Source organism: Gorilla gorilla, chromosome 1 (genome assembly GCF_029281585.2).
Source record: "Gorilla gorilla gorilla isolate KB3781 chromosome 1, NHGRI_mGorGor1-v2.1_pri, whole genome shotgun sequence".
NCBI classification, from domain to species: Eukaryota; Metazoa; Chordata; class Mammalia; order Primates; family Hominidae; genus Gorilla; species Gorilla gorilla.
In genome coordinates, this window is record NC_073224.2 from 27,217,281 (window position 1) to 27,237,482 (window position 20,202).

Genomic DNA, 20,202 nt, shown 5'->3' on the forward strand with positions numbered 1-20,202 from the left:
TTCTATCATGTTTTTCCCCATTCTTTTTTTCGCTTTGCATTTCTGTTTGGGAAGTTTCTATTGACCTATCTTTAGGTTCACTGACTCTTTCCTTGGTCCTGTCAAATCTACTAATGAGCCTGTTAAAGGCACCCTTTACTTCTGTTAGTATACTTTTTATTTCTAGTATTTCCTTTTAGAACCTTGTTAGAGTTTTCATCTTGCTGTCTGCTTGCGTTGCCCATTTGTTTTTAAACTTTGTTAATTTTTTTGTTAGAGCCCCATATTAGTTTGTTCTCACACTGCTAATAAAGACATACCCGAGGCTGAGTAATTTATAAAGAAAAAGAGGTTTAACAGACTTACAGTTCCACATGGCTGCGGAGGCCTCACAATCATGGCAGAAGGCAAAGGAGGAGAATGTCGTGTCTTAAGTGGTGGCAGGCAAGAGAGAGCGTGTGCAGGGGAACTCCCCTTTATAAAACCATCAGATCTCATGAGACTTATTCACTATCACAAGAACAGCCTTGGAGAGGCCTGTCCCCATGATTTAATTACCTCCCACTGGGTCTCTCTCATGACACATGGAAATTATGGGAGCTGCAATTAGAGATTTGAGTGGGGATACAGCCAAACCATATCCAGCCCTTGACCAACTAATCATAATTTAAAATATTTATCTTATAACTTCATCATCTGTGTCATAGCTGAGTCTGGTTCTGAACCTTCTTTGTGTCTCCGATTTTTTTTTTTTTTTTTTTTTTTTTTGCCATTTAGCAAGTCTTGTAATATTTTTAAGTTAACATACAGTTTAGTTAGTAGGAACTAAGGAACTGAGGTACATAGGTGAATAGAGGGGGGACTTCTGTTAATTTGTCTAAGATTTAGCCTATATTTAGTATCTGCTGTAGCTAAGGTGGCAGAGGCTTCATCTATCTCTAGTGTCCCTATCTGTATTCCTTTTCTTACCTTTCAGCTTCCGTAAGTACTCTTCTTCCAAGAGTCTGTCCTGCAGCTCTTTCATCTATAATCTTGTTTTATTTTACTGAAGGTCTGTCACTGTGGTGGAAAGTTGTGGCAGAGGGGGAATGTTTTATAATCTTACGAGTAATCTTGGTCTTTAAATGGGCCTGTGTCTCTGGCCTATAACCTTCACATATGTATCTCTGGTGATTTTTGTTTGTTTGTTTCATTTTTGGGCCCTCATTCCCTCTACTCTCTTCCCATACTGCAGTCTTCCCAGTCTACTTCTTTGAATTTTTGCTTTCTCATTGACTATATTTTTATCCTTCCATAAGAGAGACAGAAAGGCTAAAGTGGACAGGAGTAGAAGGAATAATGGATAATCCTTGGCCAAAGCCATTTACCCTAGAAAGAAGGTCTCTGTTAAGGAGAAAGGTCAGATATGTTTCACAGTGATTACTCTTTCCCTCCCTCTGACAGAGCCAGGAGGTGAACTTTGTTCTTCACTATGAGAGCCTGGTGTGGTTCCTAGAGTTAAAACCCATGGAAACTTGGCCTACAAGCCTGTGGTCCTCCGGAGACTCTCACTTTCCACACCAGTCCACTTCCACACCAGTCCACTTCCACGCCAGTCCACTTCCACACCAGTCCACTTCCACGCCAGTCCACTTCCACACCAGTCCACTTCCACGCCAGTCCACTTCCACACCAGTCCACTTCCACGCCAGTCCACTTCCACACCAGTCCACTTCCACACCGGTCCACTTCCACGCCAGTCCACTTCCACACCGGTCCACTTCCACTCCAGTCCACTTCCACGCCAGTCCACTTCCACGCCAGTCCACTTCCATGCCAGTCTACTTCCACACCAGTCCACTTCCAGTGATTTATCACACCTGTCCACTTCCAGCGATTTATCAAAATTACCATTTAAGTGCTCACTGGTTTATGGCTACGGTAGCTTCAATTCCAGTTAAGGAAATCTCATCTATGTCTCTCTGGATGAATCTGTTTCTCCAGATTTTAGAATGGCTATTTGCCCTGCAATCTCATTTCTTTGATAGGTCCATGATAAGTCATTGCCCAGTTTTTTTTTTTATATGAGAAGGGATTTCTTCCAAGGACTTTGAAGCTAAAACCAATAGTACCACCATGATTTTATTAAAAAAAAAAATAAGAGAACAGTAAAGATAAGGTAATATGTATTCTTGATCCTCAGCAAGATACAAAGAGACATAGAAAGAGAGATGAACACACAGAAAGAGAGAGAGATCCTTTAAAGATACACACGCAGAAAGATAAACACACAGAAAGAGAGAGAGATCCTTTAAAGACTATGGTACTTTAAATACTAAAACACTAGACACCACAGGCTTAATCAGGCTTCATCATGAAGTCATGATTATTTGTGGATATTAATAGAGTAAAATGTGAATAGCTCATAAAGAGTTAATTTATATAATGAATAGAAATATAACAACAGGGATCTACAACGTGTAAGTCAAAGACATAGGCAGATGAGATATAATAATAGAAATAAATAATTTTTATATTCTACCTCTGTTGATTTGATGGACACACTGTAAGTTGATCCTTGATAATTCCTTTTTCCTAGTGTCTACATTTGATTGTAATTCCTTCCTATTAATGTGAGTGGATTATGTGACTTGCTTCTAACCAATAATATAGATTAATAGTACAGGTGATAAGATGCCACTTCCATGATTCCATTATACCTTAAAAAAAATACTGTCTTTGCTGACTAGTGGGACACTCCCCTGCTGAACCTGAAAAAGCAAGGGACTATGACATACTACATACCACCTATGCAGAGGAACATGTGACAAGAAACTATGATAGTCTACTCCAGCCTTAGGCAGGACCTGAGGGTGACCCCCAAGCAACAGTTTGCAAAAAGCAGGGTACTCAGTCCTGCTGAAGACATGGATGCTTCCAACTCCCTGGTTTAGCTTGGATATGGATTCTTCCCCATCCGACCGTCCAGATGAAAACACACCCAGGCTAATACCTTGACTGCAACTGCAGCCTTTTGAAATGTTGTGTAGAGAGTCCCGCTACACCATGCCAGACTTCTGACCCACAGAAACTGTGAGGGGATAAGCACACATTTTGTGGTATGTTTGTGGTAATTTGTTACACAGCAATAAAAAGCCAATGTAGTTGATAACATAAATGTTTATGGGATAGTCTTTTTGAGAAAATAAAAAAGTTAAATTTAAGGGAAAGAAGGAAAAAAAAAGAAAATTGGAGATCCAGTTTGACTTTTATATTGTGAGATTATTGTTTATATTCAAAGGAAACCAGAAAATAAGTGTAGTATACATTAAAATTTAAAGACTATAAATGTAAATTTTGTTTTTATGCTGTAGAAGACTCAGTTGCTTTATGCAGTGATTATGACTTTCATGGCATATTGGAAAGAGGAACGCTACAGGCTCTGGGTAGATATGACCTGTAGGAGCTGTCATTGCTGCTTCCCAAATGTTTCCAACCTTCTGAATTACGCTTCCTGACCTCCCTGTGAGTCAAGAATGGGACCATACAGCCTCATTGACCATGATCATATGATTGTCAGGGTAAGGGACATGGTTCAGCTGTATGCTAAAGCATTTTATTGCTGTTTTAAGATTTCTTGTTCCCTCTGTTACAAAAAATAGTGGACTTGGAGATGTTACGTTCTCTATTGCCCTGGATCCTTAAAAAATTGGGATAAGCAGGTGTCTGTTATCAGTCCATAATGGGCATGTCACATGAAATTACTCAACTTTTATTATGTTTCCTCAAGGATACAGTGGGAGAAATAATAATATCTCGCTCTTAAGGTTATTAGGACTAAATGAAGTAAGTCAAATTTTTTAGAGTAATGTCTTCCAGGCTCATACATGTTGTCACAATGCCATGATTTCCTTCTCGTTAAAGGCTGACTAGAATTCTATTCTGTATATATGCTATATTTTCTTACTTACATTTAAAGTATTGTATTCCATTATAAAGTCAAGTATTCCATTCTGTATATATGCCTTATTTTTTATATGCCGTTCATCTGGTGATTAGCACTCACATTGATTCTATCTTGGTTATTGTCAATAATACTGCACTAAACATGGGAGAGTAGCTAGCCCTTCAACGTATTGATTTAAGTTTTATTTTATATGCCCCCAGAAGTGGGATTGCTGGGTCATATGGTAGTTCTGTTTTTAGTTTTTTGAAGAACCTCTACAGCATTTTCCTTAATGGCTGTACTAATTTACATTCCCACTATCAGCTTACAAGTGTTCCCTTTTCTACAATTTTGCCAACACTTATCTTTCATCTTTGAGAGAAATAAGCTAAGCACAGAAAGACAGATATCACATGATCTCACTTTGATGTGGACTCTAAAAAAATCCAACTCATGAAAGTAGAGAGTAGAATAATGGTTACCACATGCTGGGGGCAAGGTCAAGAGGAAAGGAGTAGGAAGCTGTTGGTCAGAGGGCACAAAGTTTCAGCTAGATAGGGGGATGAGTTTTGAGATCTATTGCACACTGGGTTGAGCACAGTTAATAACAATGTGTTGTATATTTCAAAATAACTAAGAGTGCACATTTCAAAAGTCTCATCACAAACATGGATAAGTAAGTGAGGTGATGAGTATATTAATTAGGTTGATTTAACAATTCTACATTGTATCCATGTATTAAATCTTCACATTGTACACCATAAATTTATGCAAGTATGATTTGTCAATTGAAAATAACATTAATAACAAAGATAAATTAAAAAACAGAACAGTACAGTTCTTGGTATGTAGCAGATATTGTTGCTGTTGTCATCATCATAGTACCCTGACACCCGCTTGCTTCTGAAATCTGGTATTTGGCCAAGATAAAAAGACAAAGAATTCAAAGAGCACACAATTCAAACCAGTGTGTCTGAAGTTGCCTACAAAGGAGTTCCTAAAGTTGATTTTAGAATATCCTTTCTTATTCCAGGGACTTGCATTTGATTGGATTTTATAAACAGTCTTGAATTGGCTGTTGAATTCCAAAGAAAAGAACGTGTGTGTGTGTGTGTGTGTGTGTGTACACGTTTATTTATTTATTTTTTTTACTTAGTTTGGGAAATATTTCTATCTACATACATTTATATAAAGAAAATATATAGATCTCTCTACATATATTTAGTGATTTTGGGAAATGAGGACTCCCTTGTGATAAGGAAGATAAACTAAATAGTCAAGAAAGGGAAAGAGAGTTCCAGTGTTTTGGCCACTTGAGGCAAAGGCTATGCTTTGGGTGCTTCTTCAGGCTTTTACCCTCTGAAGTGCATTATTTTCCTGCTTCTACAAATAGTATTGGCCAAGTGAGATCTGACATTTTATAATCTCATGTAAATATATATAATACTCAGCTGCATTTACTTGTTAGAAAAGTAAAAACATTTTTTGGCAACTTCTTAGATGTTAGCATGTACACAAGATAGAAATAACTTTGCATAATAAAAATAACTTAAAACTGTGCGAAATAGATGTATCAAAATTTTTGAAAATTCACTTGAAGTTTGAAGAACAGTGCAACCTTCTAACGTATCATCAGATATATTACAAAATATATATATTACCCAAAATATATGTATTACCCAAACTGATCTAAAACAAATATCTGGATACAACTTTTCAGTATTAATATTTTCATATCCACTCTTTTATCTACTGTTTACTTGCTAGAAAAGTAAAAACATTTTCAGGCAGTTTCTTAGATCTTAGTATGAAAATAAATGATAGAAGTAACTTGTATAATAAAGATAGGTGTTAAAACACATAACTTTTAAAGAAATAGATGAATTAATTTTTCTTTAAATAGAAAACCACCATGGGAGGTAGGCAAGGCATTCTTCTAATTTTACAGATAAAACAGGATATTTAGAGATATGAGGTGACTAGCCCAAGGCCCCAGGAAGAATTAACCTGAAACCACTTGGTTCCCTTCTCAAGGCTTGCAAGCATGTGGGTCAAGAAGGGCCTTTTACAGATGGAAATGGGGGAATAAGATTCCCTCAGAACATAAAATTACCTTGGATTCCTTATCCAGCCTTCCACCACCAACCATAGCCTGTCAGTCACCAAATTCTTCTGTTTTACCTCCCAAATATTTTTTTCCACTCTATTGTTTTCATCTGCCTTCTGAGGTTCTGTGAAATAAAAGAATTAATGAAGTGCTTGACTTGGTCTAAGCTCTGGCTCTCAGTTAACATTGCTTTTGAGGCAGTTCATGGAATGTTTAGAGTATATGCTTTGGTGTCAGGAAAACTTAGTTGGAGTCTGGCCATGATGGCTCACGCCTGTAATCCTAGCACTTTGGAAGGCCAAGGTGGGCAGATCTCTTGAGCCCAGGAGTTCAAGACCAGACTGGGCAACATGATAAAACCCCTTCTCTACCAAAATATACAAAAATTAGCCAAGTGTGATGGTACACATCTGTAGTCCCAGCTACTTGGGAGGCTGAGGTGGGAGGATAGCTTAAGCCAGGATGTCAAAGCTGCAGTCAGCCATGAGCTGCCATTGCACACTAGCCTGCCTGACAGAAGAAGACTCGGTCTCAATAAAAAACAGACAATTTCTTTTTTTTAATTAAAGGAAGACCTATTTTGGGTCACTAACTACAGGTAAAATTGTGAGATGAACTCATCATTCATCTTTCTAACTCTGTTTCTTCTGTTTTAAAATGTAGCTAACATCTAGTACACGCAACAGGGGTTGTTTTAAGAAGTAAATTAGATTCTAGGAGATAAAGTGATTAGTAGAGTGCAGATGAATAGTAAGTGCTTAATTCATGTTACTCATTTTTATTATTTTATCACTGGTTTTGATTACCTCCCTTGTTTCCTTGTTTATAATTTTTAATGCTTTTTTTTGCAAATTTACTGCAAATTATTTGATCATTTATAAAGATTCCTGACCTTTGTGGAAGTAAACAAAGATCAACCAAATGAGATATCAAAGGCTATTTTATTCATAACTTGCTATAACAAGAGAGTCAGCTGCCATTCATGTGTTTGGCAGAGGCTGAAAAGCAGGCAGAGGAGGAGGAAGGCTATTTGGTGGGTAAAACCTCCAGGTGTGCCCCGATTGGAAGCTGTTGGCCTGAGGAAGTTGTCTGCTAGCAATGGGGCATCCCATGTGATTGGTTAGGAGAACAGATTCAGCCTTCTCTAGTTGGTCCCAAGTTGGAAGTGGGAGCTCAAATTAGGGAAGCCGCCAGTTATTCATCAAGTCCTGGCCACTTAGAGACAATTTTACAGATGTTATCGCTTGCCTTCATGGACTGCTGCTAGAGACAGCAGTCTGAGTATCTACAACTTGACTTCAACAGGCTGGCTTACTGGGCTAATTATTGAACACGAGGTTGGTTTAATATGCAGGTTGCTGCAGGTTGCAGGTTGGAATTCTAGTTTTGTACATGGTTTAGCCATTGTCCACTAGTATGTGTAGACTCTCACCTTGCTGTCATGGTGATACATCCAAAGCACAAATTGTATTGGTGATTTCTCTGCTTAAAATCCTTCAATGGTTTCGTGTATCTCCAGGATCAGTTCAAAGGCCCTGAGCAGGACACTAAAGGTGATCAATGGTCCCATCTTTTCCTGTGTTTGTGGTTTTATCCAAGATCACAGTTGGCAGGAGATTGTGCTTTATCCTAGAGGAATAACAACATCATTTGCATTTCCAGTGCATACACTAGACTGCTTGACAGCTCTGTTGATTGTTGTCCTTGCAGGGAACACCCTCCACCTACTGCTTTGCTCTTTATTGCCTTCATTTCAGCCTGTTTAGCCACCACCATTTCTGGAAGCCTGCAGTGAAGGTGTTCAGCTCCTCATCTGTGCTCCCAGAACACCACGTGCCAACTTCGGCCCCAGGACTCAGTGCATCACATTCCAATTCCATCTTCATGTATGTCTCTCTCCCATTCCAGACTGTGAGCTTCCCAAAGGCAAAATCTGTTTTATTTATCCTCTTCCCTGGCACTTTGAGCAGGTCCTGGCACATATTTAATGTTCTGTGCTGAATAAGAGTGGTAGGGGATTAGGACCAACATTTTCCAACTTCTGTTTGAGAGTTCTTTCCAGTAAGAAACGTCTTATGAAAATGTGACATTAAAAATGAACGCTGGAAAGTAATTTCGAGTGGTCCAATGGAACCAAATATGATTAAGGCATTTTCAATCTGTCCTCCGTGGCATTTCAGAAAATGTCTCTATCCTGAGCTTAAGTGTGGTGAGTAGTCTGCAACAGCTATTGTAAGGCAAATCCTATTCTTTGCCTGACAGTAAAAACTGGATAAAGGAGCTCTTTTTGAAGCATCTGTTTGTGTCCTGGAATGTAAATATCTGCCACTTTTCTAATTAAGACTTCAGTAAGAGAACTCTGACACTCTCAGCAAAGATCCAACCTTAAGACAAAGAGAAACAGCAAATCTCAAAGATAAAAGTGGTAAAAATGGCCCCTAGAGTTGATGGAATACTTTTGAAGTGGTACCTTTCTGCTGAGGACGATAGCTGCAGGGAATGTGAAGGTTATTCTCGAAGACTAGGGAATGTCACCAGGACCTTTGTCTCTTAGAACTGCCTCCTGCCGGTTGGGTGCGGTGGCTTATGCCTGTAATCCCAGCACTTTGGGAGGCCAAGGCAGGGGCGTGACGAGGTCAAGAGATTGAGACCATCCTGGCTAACACGGTGAAACCCTGTCTCTACTAAAAAAAAAAAAAAAAAAAAAAAGGAAAAAAAAATACAACAAGTTAGCCAGGCATGGTAGCACGTGCCTATAGTTTCAGCTACTCAGGAGGCTGAGGCAGGAGAATCGCTTGAACCCAGGAGGTGGAGGTTGCAATGAGCTGAGATTGTGCCACTGTACTCCAGCCTGGGTGACAGAATGAGACTCTGTCTCAAAAAAAAAAAAAAAAAAAACCTGCCTTGCTTGTGCTTTCCCTCCTCCCTGACTAGAGATGAGTGCTCTCTCCCAAAAGGCAGTTACAATTGTTCTCTAAGCTAGTCTTTCCGTTTCCCTTCTTGCCCCACCAATCCAAAGACTGACACTTCCTAAGGCATGCTTTTGTTCTTGTCATTCATCTGCTCAAAGTGTCAGTTTCTAAAGGCCCAACCAGTAGGCATGCGTCCAAGGTGATCTGTCCTGAGCCCACAACTTGTCTTTCCATTTCTAGTTCACTATACAGTCTTTGAGTCATACTCCAGCAATTTCAGAATATACCTTGCACGGTCCCACGTCCATAAGTTTCTTGACTTGAAATTTTCTACATGTCTATGATGGTTTTGCTGATCTCTTTATCTTACAGTTTTTTAGACTCACCTGAAGGGGCTGGGGAGAAAGAGTTTATTAAATATACAGATTCGTTGGTCTGATGACAGCTTATTACTTCTACAAAAAGTGCGCTTAAAGGAAGCAATATTTTGGGGGAAAACGTTTGTGAGTGGAAATGCCTAAAGAACCTGTCTTGAAGTGGTATTGGTATATTATGAAAATTGTTTTTACTTGGGTTGAATGACACAGATTAATAAAAATAGCAGACTCTCCAAATGACATTTTATTCAGACATCATAGGACAACGATCAGTGACCCAGATCAGACATTATTATGATTTTCATTTGGATTTGGTGGGTTTTAAGAAGATTGATTGCAGCATCCAAATCTATAGCACAGACTTTTGGGGTGTGTCTAGATGCTGCATTTGTGAGAAGCACCCAAAGGGATTACTCTTTTTTTTTTTTTTTGAGACTGAGTCTAACTCAATGCAGTGGTGCAATCTGGCTCACTGCAACCTCCGCCTCCCGGGTTCAAGCGATTCTCCTGCCTCAGCCTCCTGAGTAGCTGGGACTGCAGGCGCCCGCCACCACGCCTGGCCAATTTTTTGTATTTTTTTGGTAGAGACGGGGTTTCACCATGTTAGCTAGGTTGGTCTCGATCTGACCTCGTGATCCGCCCACCTTGGCCTCCCAAAGTGCTGGGATTACAGGCGTGAGCCACCGCGCCCAGCCGGATTACTCTTTAGACTAAATTTTAAAGAGTCCTTGTGGGAAATAATCCAATTTTTTCATAACGTTTTTTGTAGTTGGTAAAACTTTATACCTGGGTAATTATTTTTTCTGGTGGATTATCAATACAACAAAAGACCGTGCATTACTTATTATTTGTATTTATTTATTTATTTTCTTTAGAGACAGGGTTTTGCTTTGTTATCTAGGCTGGAGTGCAGTGGTGTGATCATAGCTCACTGCAGCCTCAAACTCCTGGTAACAAGTGATCCTCCTGCCTCAGCTTCCCGAAGTGTTGAAATTACAGACATGAGTCACCACACTTGAAGACCATGTATTATTTCCCTTGAATCTCCACAGAACATGCCAGTGTTCCTTTTAGACCAGAAATAAACCACCAAATGTTAATTTCTTGCGCGTCCGTGTGAAGAGACCACCAAACAGGCTTTGTGTGAGCAACATGGCTGTTTGTTTCACCTGGGTGCAGGCGGGCTGAGTCCGAAAAGAGAGTCAGCGAAGGGAGATAAGGGTGGGGCCGTTTTTATAGGATTTGGGTAGGTAAAGGAAAATTGCACTCAAAGGGGGTTTGTTCTCTGGTGGGCAGGAGTGGGGGTCGCAAGGTGCTCAGTGGGGGAGCTTTTTGAGCCAGGATGAGCCAGGAAAAGGACTTTCACAAGGTAATGTCATCACTTAAGGCAAGGACCGGCCATTTACACTTCTTTTATGGTGGAATGTCATCAGTTAAGGTGGGGCAGGGCATATTCACTTCTTTTGTGATTCTTCAGTTACTTCAGGCCATCTGGGCGTATACATGCAAGTCACAGGGGATGCGATGGCTTGGCTTGGGCTCAGAGGCCTGACAGTTAACTTCTGGACTATGGCAGTTTGAGGGAACACAGGTTGTTTGATATTGTTACAGAGCAATAATTTGGGGGTAATAACAGGGTATTTTAATGCAATTTTATTCAATGTAGAAGATATATTCCTGAAAAATCCAACTGTGCTCATCATTTGTAGCCTTACTGGAAAAATAAAGTTTAGTATAAGCAAGCATGTTAAATGTGCAATTTAACAGAATGTGCACTGAAATACTTTGACTCAAAAGACTCTGTACTTTAATTTCTGAACTCTCAGTAATTTAGGTGACAGATATTTGTTGAAATTCATTGTATTCGTAATGGCACAAGAATATTCTCAGTCCAAGCTGAAAAGCATGTATCATCCTGGAACGTGGAAAATCACCAACAATATGCAGGAAAAGAAGGAACCAAAAGGACATAGATGGTTTTGAAGTAACAAACATTCTTGCTTCAGGGAGTTACCAACTGGACGTAAAGCCAGGATGAATTGTCTTAAGGAATGTATGTTAATTGTGGTTTGAAACCTTGCTTTGTCAATGGTGTGTCTTTTCTTTTTTAAATGCAGGCACTTATTTAAATAATTTATAGATGACCTTAATTAGTCATTGGTCTTCTAGTGGAGATGCTTGTTAAATTTGTAAAACAGATAGATCTACAGAGAACTGTTTTAGGTAGATCAAAGGAGATCCACAAAATTTTGGTCGGAGAATGAACTGAAAGTACAGTGGGCGTTCCACAACAGGGAACACTCAATGAGCTGCATAGAATTTCTCGGTGTTGGGTGTTCTGATTTGAAGGCTCATTACTTCCTCTGTATCATTAGGTAGCAAATTTACTTCATCCAAATTAAATTAATCAGTTATCTAATTAATACTTATACAATATTTTTAACAGTTGAGGGAAATTGAGGGAGGGGAGAGGATGACAGATGTCACTGTGCCGTAATTGGTAATGCACCAATTAAGGCAATCAGATACGACAAATTGGATTAAAACCTAACAGATCCAGGGATGTGTTTTGCCTTTTTTCTCCCCTGCAGCTGTAATGCAAAGTGAAAAAAAAAAATTCAGTGTGTACAAACAAACCTTCGGATTAGTCATGACTGTTTCACGCTGTACTATACAGTTGAGCAACATCTTTAGGATGTGACATTAATTGGGAGGGAAAGAACAGTTATTTGTTCTACCAAAGCATGGTGTAACATGTGATCATATGTGGCTCCTACATGTTGTTCCATGACATGCAAATCGTCCTACAACAACAACGTGGTTTATTAGGAATGTTCCTGACTCTAAATTTGGTGAATCCTTATATAAATGGTGATCTAAACTGCAGAAAAATGGTAATTTGGTTTTAAGTAGACAGATAGGGACAGCATGAATCTCAAAAGTTGCTCTTATTTCACCAAGTGTAAAAACAAAGATGGCAGATTGTGACAGAGCTTCTGTCTGTCCCTCTCTCACACACAGCAGGCACGGCCACTTGGCAGCAGCAATGTTTTCCACCAGAGATTAATATCATTTTACAAACCTTCTACACACAGATTTCCAGGGAGCCACTACCCACCGGGTGGACCCAGCCTATTTTGAATGTGAATTTACTATCAAGTTTACATTACATTAGTAATATAAGGACTTAAGGCTTAGGGGGGAATGGAGAGGGCAGGAAACATTATGACATTATGATGCCCGAATGTGAAATATGAATATCACATAGCTTTTCACCACTTAGCCCCATGTCTGCTAGTGGCACAGATGAGACGTTAGGGAAAGAAAGTCAGAAACATTGTTTGGTTCTAATTTAGTGGATATTACTCAATTGCTGCAGGCCTGAGTGTGAGCCACCACGCCCAGCCCAACCTATCAAAAATCACTCATGTCCTCTGCTTGTGTATCTTCTAGCATTTCTTGTCTTCATCAATACACTAGGTGTTGACGATGGTGACTGACTACCTCTAGAAGTCATAAATAGGTGAGAATGACCATATAGAGTTTATGATTGTAATAGGATGGGAGAAGACAAACTGCAAAGAGCTAATGTCACTTCAAGCCTGCTTTTTTTTTTTTTTTTTTTTTTTTGAGACGGAGTCTCTCTCTGTCACCCAGGCTGAAGCACAGTGGCACGATTTCGGCTCACTGCAGCCTCCACCTCCTGGGTTCAAGCAATTCTCTTGCCTCAGCCTCCTGAGTAGCTGAGACTACAGGCGTGTACTATACCACACCTGGCTAATTTTTGTTTGTTTGTTTGTTTTGAGATGGAATCTCCCTCTGTCACCAGGCTGCAGTGCAGTGGCATGATCTCGGCTCACTGCAACCTCCACCTCCCAGGTTCAAGCGATTCTCCTGCCTCAGCCTCCCGGGGAGCTGGGACTACAGGTGCACGCCACCATGACCAGCTAATTTTTGTATTTTTAGTAGAGACAAGGTTTCACCATGTTGGCCAGGATGGTCTAAATCTCTTGACCTCGTGATCCACCCGCCTCAGCCTCCCAAAGTGCTGGGATTACAGGCGTTAATTTTTATATTTTTAATAGAGCTGGAGTTTCATCATGTTGGCCAGGATGGTCTCAAACTCTTGACCTCAAGTGATCCACCCAACTCAGCCTCCCAAAGTACTGGGATTACAGGCGTGAGCCACCACGCCTAGCCAAAGCCTCATTTCTCGAAGAAAATCTTGGCTTCTAAATATTTTTGTGTCCAAATTCCACACATCAGGCTTTGAGGGAAGGTGGGGGGTATGTACATGTGTGCTAAAGATAAGATTACAGTGGCGCAGTCTGCATACACTCAGGCCTGGAGCAATTGAGTAATATTCACTAAATTAGAACGAATGTTTCTGACTTTCTTTCCCTGACGTCTCATCTGTGCCACTAGCAGGCATGGGGCTAAGTGGTGAAAAGGTGTGTGGTACTCATATTTCACATTCTGGCATCATAATGTCATAATGTCATAATGTTTCCTGCCCTCTCCATTCCCACCCTGAGCCTTAAGTTAGCCAGTACCAATCCGGACCACCCAGCTGCCAGAATCCCAACAGCAATGACAGCTCAAGAGTCCTGCTTTATCTGTGGCTCACATCCCAACCCATGCCCCTTGCCAAGTTTCATACTCTCTTTACCTGCTCTAGTTGCCCTCTTTGACCTCCTTTCTCTTTTGTGTCCTGCACACAAGATGCTGATTTTCTGGCGTTGATGACAGCTCCTCTCTCCTATGTCACACTTTCCCCTTGCCCTTCAGTTTGTGCTTGCTTTTGATGTCACCGTGTGTAACACAACTGGAGTTCCTGGCTTCCCTTTACCCGGCCAGTGTTTCCCCTGAGTTTGCCATTCATCTCACAGAAGTTTTTCTTGTAACCTTAAGAGTTTTTCTTTTCTTCCCTTTGTACAAAAAAAAAAAAAAAAAAAGTCACTTCACAGGTCCCAACTCCTTCTTTTCTGGTGCCCTCATTTGTCAAAGTGACATCTGGTTATTGGAAAGTGGCAGTTCCTGCTATTCCATGAATAATGTGAATGGGCTAATTTGAGGGGTACTGCCCCATTTCCTGTTTAGAACTTACCAAAGGGGCACGTGCTTTTTGAAAATTGCTTTCAGAGAAAAACCTTCTAGACCAAGCTTGTCCAACCTGTGGCATGCAAGCTGCATGCGGCCCAGGACAGCTTTGAATGCAGCCCAACACAAATTCCTAAATTTTCTTAAAACATTATAAGATTTTTTGTGTGTGAATTTTTTTTAGCTCATCAGCTATCATTAGTATTAAGTTTATGTGTGGTCCAAGACAATTCTTCTTCTTCCAATGTAGCCCAAAGAAGTCAAAAGATTGGGCACCCCTGTTCTAGACTTTTATTAAGCTGAAGTTCATAGGTTTCCTTAGTTATTCAGGTTTCCTTGGTTTTTCACCCTAGTGTTATTTTTCTGTCCTGGGATTTGATCCTGGATACCATATTTCATTCAATCATCCTATCTCCCTAAGCTCCTCTTGTCTGTGGCAGTTTCTCGGAGTTTCCTTATTTTTGATGACTTTGCCAGTTTGGGGCAGTCGTGATCAAGTATTTTGGAGTGTCTCTTAATTGAGAGTTTCCTGATGTTTTTCTCATGATAAGACTGAGATTCTGAGTTTTGAGAAAGCTCACAGACTTGTTAAGTTCTATTTTCTTCACATCACGTCAAGGGTACATAACATCAACACGGCTTTTCACTGTTGATGTTAATCCTGGTCACCTGGCCACAGGAGTGTTCGTGAGGTTTCCCCAGTGTAAAGTTATTCCCCAGCCCCTTTTCTGCACTGTTTGGGATTCTGGCATAAGTCACAGATGTTGGCCTCCTTTGGATTGTCTCCCAGGCTTTCAGTATTGGTCCCTATGAACTGGGCAATCACATCGTGCTTAAAACAGGTCTGTGGTCTAAGAAATTAGGATTCTAATATTCTTACTTTGTTGCAGACCAAAAAAAACTTCTTTGGGTTGTTGTTTATTTTTATTTATGTTTTTAGTAGATGCCAGGTAAGGAAGGAAAATAGCTGTGATCCTTGTGGTGAAACTCTGCATCTTGGCTGTAATGGTGGTTACATGAATGTACACATCTGATAAAATCACATAGAGTGAATCATACACACACACAGACATACACACAATTGCATGTAAAACTGATGAGATCTGAACACAGTCAATAGTTTGTGTCAATGTCAATTTCCTGCTTGTGACATTATACTCTAGTTATGCAAAGTATTACCACTGGGGAAAGCTGAGTAAAGGATGCATCTTTCTGTATTATTTCTTATGACCTGCAGGTGAAGCTACAATTATCACAAAATAATAAGTTTAAAAAGATTAACTATTAAATACAATTTAAAGTATCTGTGCAGTTCTTTTTGTCTTTAGAATACACTTCACTAAGCCTATATAGTCAAAAAATACATATTTTAAAGTCACGTGAAAAAAATGTACTATGGGCTTATATTATTAATGCAATATTCAGTTAGAGTTATTTGCTCATTTACTTTTATTTGTTTTCAATATCAGGGATTTCTTACTAAACTGAGTTGTGTTTTCTTAATAGGTAATGTATCTACATGATTCAAAAGTTAACAATAAAATGAAGAGATGCCTAGAAAATCCTGCTTCCTTTAGTGCCTCTTCCTTTGTTTTCCCTCTCAACCCTTTGTAGGTAAATATTTTCTTATGTCATACTTACCCTTCCAGAGTTTGTTTGTATGAACGAATAACTGCCTTATCTTACTAAAGAAATCAACATACAATACATACTATGATGCATGTTGCTCGTTTTCCCAGTATATTTTAGAATAACAATATATTCTCTCTTTATCATAATACATAGAGAACGTCCTTATTCTTAAAAACTATATTATATTAGATTCCAGCACAAGAATGTACCATAGTTTACTCAGTTTTCTTTTGCAGAACATTAAGCTAACAGATAATACCACAATGAATAACCTGGTACACATGAGATTTCTTACTTATTCGGGAATATCTGTAGTGGGCATTGCTAGAAGTTTGATTGTCAGGTTTAAAAATTAAAGAATTTGCAATGTTATTAGATACTGTCAGATTTTCCTCCATAGATATTGAACCATTTTGCACTTCTTCCAGAAATTACAAGTGTCTCTTCAACACCATTATTTTCAAACTCCTGTATTTTCTCCAATTTGATAGCTAGGAAATGATTATTAACGTAGTTAATTTTTATTCATTTTATTATGAGTGAGGTTGCACATCTTCACAAATGCTTAAATGCTATTTGTAATTTGTTTTTTGTGTGATTTGTCTTTTTATATCCTTTGTTTAGTTTTTTCCATTGGGGTGCTCTTCTATTTCTTCTCAATTTCTAGAAGTTTAAAATGTATATATTACATATAAATATATACTATATATAATTGATATATATTTGAATACATGTATTTGTTTTTAAATATATGTTTATTATAAGTTTATTATATATCATATATTTTATAAATATGTGATATATCATACAATATATTATATTATATAATATATATCAATATATTATATAATATGTATCAATATATTATATAATATGTATCAATATATTATATAATATGTATCAATATATTATATAATATGTATCAATATGTTATATTATATAATATGTATCAATATGTTATATTATATAATATGTATCAATATGTTATATTACATAATATGTATCAATATGTTATATAATATGTATCTATGTTATATAATATATATCAACATGTTATATAATATATATCAACATGTTATATTATATAATATATATCAACATGTTATATTATATAATATATATCAATATGTTATATAATATATATCAATATGTTATATAATATATATCAATATGTTATATAATATATATCAATATGTTATATTATATAATATATATCAATATGTTATATGCAGTTATATATAATATATATGTATAACTTACATATTATATAGCATAATATATATTAATAGGCTATACACAGGAAACGCTTAGAAATTTAGGTATGTATACATATATATGTAGTCATATATATACACATATGTGTATATATGTGTACATATGTATGTGTGTGTGTATGTGTACACACATACATTTACTTCTTTGGGTTTTTAAACCGACATCCTGTGGCTCAAAAGGATACACCAGCATCCTGTGGCTCAAAAGGAGATAGAGTGAGCATTGAACAAGTCAAATCCTCCATTTTTAACCATTCCCAAACTAGAGGATGAACGCAATCAATACATATGGTATGATTAGACAACAAAGGTTAACACAATCAGTTCCAGATATTGATCTCAAAGTTCAGAATAACAAACACATTCCATCATGAATCATAAAACATTCCATTAGGTAATAAATGAACCCAGTACAATGCTTGGTGATGTAGTAGATACTTAATAAATATTTATTGAAATAATGATATTTGGAATGATTTATTTTAAAACATATTACTGATTGACTAAAATATGTTACCTATGTTAATCCAAGTTCTGTGTGTCCCAGTTATGAGTTCCTTGTACCTTGTATTAACTACATCAGTTCTTCCAGGTAGACACCTAACAATTGTTATTGTTGACATGATTGCAGCTATGTAAAAAATGTACATACAGCAAAGAGTCTTCTATGAAATACACCAGAATGGTTGTCACTTTTCTAGATGCCGAGACAATAGATGATTCTCAACTTCATTCTTCTTTTATACATTGTCACATTTTCCATAATAAATTTCACTACACTGTCAACGGTTAAACATTCCTTATTTTTTAAAAAATGGAAATGTGGCTGGGTGCAGTGGCTCATGCCTGTAATCCCAGCACTTTGGGAGGCTGAGGCGGATGGATCACCTGAGGTCAGGAGTTCGAGACCAGACTGGCCAACATGGTGAAACCCTGTCTCTACTAAAAATACAAAAATTAGCTGGGCATGGTAGCAGGCACCTGTAATACCAGCTACTTGGGAGGCTGAGGCAGGAGAATTGCTTGAACCCGGGAGGTGGAGGTTACAGTGAGCTGAGGTCACGCGGTTGCACTCCAGCCTGGGGGACAAGAGCAAGACTTCATCTTAAAAAAAAAAAAAAAGCAAATGCTTCTACTGCTGATACATTTGGGCGGTCAGCCGTATATGGGCAGCTATTCCATATTTTGGCAGTTGTTCAGTATTTTGGTCCCATTGCAGTGGAAGCTATAAAACTTCTAACTGGGGAAGTTTAGGTAGGTAACAAACTATTATAACCATTAACAAGACTTTATCCCCAGTGCAATGGGTTTATTAAAAACAAGCAATACAAGGATATGATTATATATCTTAGTTTCTGATAGCCATTCTCGATATGAAAATAGCTGAAAAGAGATCCCAGAGTAACTAGGGATTCTTCTGTAATAAACCATGGCTGTCAAGATTAAAGCAAATTCATCCATTCTCTGCAGAGTAACTCTCATTAATTATATGAGCATGATTTTCTTCCTGGAGAGTTATTTAAGTGAGCATTTTCTCCCATCACTGTGGGATGTGGTCAGACACACTTGAACTTTGAGGAGTGTGCCTTTGATTCTCTTATTTCTGACTAAATTGCTAAAAGTCAGACATCATGTGGAAATGGATTTTGGTACCAACCTACATGAAGCAAGATCACTTAGCGTTCTCCTAGTGCACCGAGGTTTTCCTTTGAAGTCTGTTCAAGGGAAAGGTTTTGCTTTCTGACAACATAAAGATTATTCTCCTGGACTGTGCTTTGAGTTTATCAATTTGTGGAGGTCATATCCCCAGCAAAACTACAAAGAATTGCATTCAGCAAGCATCGAAGACCTTTGTCATGTAGAAACACTATATGCTGAGATGATCTAGGGTAGAGGGGAAAGGGTATTTTTAAAAAAAGGGAGAATCAAGGGCATGATAAACTTTACTGTCCTAAATGCATACTTTTCTTTTATTCTTCAATTTATACATCAAAGTATTAAATTATAAAAATATTTATAATCCTCTCATTTGCAAGTCTTTATATTGCTGTTGATGGTGCTGATGACCATGATGATTGTATTTTCCCTAAACACTATGCATTCCTATAGTTCTTTGCACCTTTTCATACTTCATACCGCATAATATTAGGGGTTAAAATTATGCCAAATTAGTGATAGCTCTTATTATTTCGACACTTATTTTCACTAGCCCTTGCTGAGCCTCCAAGCTTTGTGCAATACCTGCATTTATCTTTGTGAGTCCCCAGGGCAAGCTTTAAGGATACTCATGAAGAGACCTGATTAAATTCCCAGTGTAATCATGAATTAATTCTCCCATCATGGCCCTAGTCCTGCTTTTTTTGATGCCACTATCAACTCCACTAAAGACACATTAAATTTTGGAGCGTGTCAAAGCAGCACATTCTTGGTCTCCATACCCACCTGGTGAAGATGGAGCTGAACTGTGAGACGAGAAGGCTGTCTTCATTATTGATTTGTTTGACAGTTTTATACATAGACCTATACCCTAAAGTTTCATAAGAGGAGCATGCCTCTTGATATGGATTTTTAGCCCCTTTCTTCACTAGGGTTTAAAAAGCAGCTCCTGGAGTCTGGCATAAGGAGATGACTGATTTCTGAGACTGACCTGGGCTGCATTATCTGCTTTCATCCCATCCAATGGTCAAGCCCCTTCCATCTGAGTCTCACTTCCTTCTTTAGGTTTAGCTTGCCATCCCCTAGGGTTCCATCATCAAATGCTTTGACAAAGGCAATGGGTCACTTTCTAACTTCCTCTATGTTGTAGCATGAGTTATATGTTGGAAAGCATGGTCTTATTCTTATCTTTACTAATTATTCACTTCCATGAGCCTACACAGTTTCTTACCTCTGAGTT

The 20,202-nt window shown here is 38.3% G+C and overlaps 1 long non-coding RNA gene across 1 annotated transcript in view; it reads left to right on the forward strand.

Moving 5' to 3' along the window:
* LOC129528988 (uncharacterized) overlaps window positions 1-20,202 on the forward strand; it is an 82,356-nt gene that overhangs the window by 46,186 nt on the left and 15,968 nt on the right. The window contains exon 4 of the long non-coding RNA XR_008674348.2: window positions 15,907-16,014. This is a non-coding gene — a long non-coding RNA (uncharacterized lncRNA). The remainder of the gene's footprint in view (window positions 1-15,906; window positions 16,015-20,202) is intronic.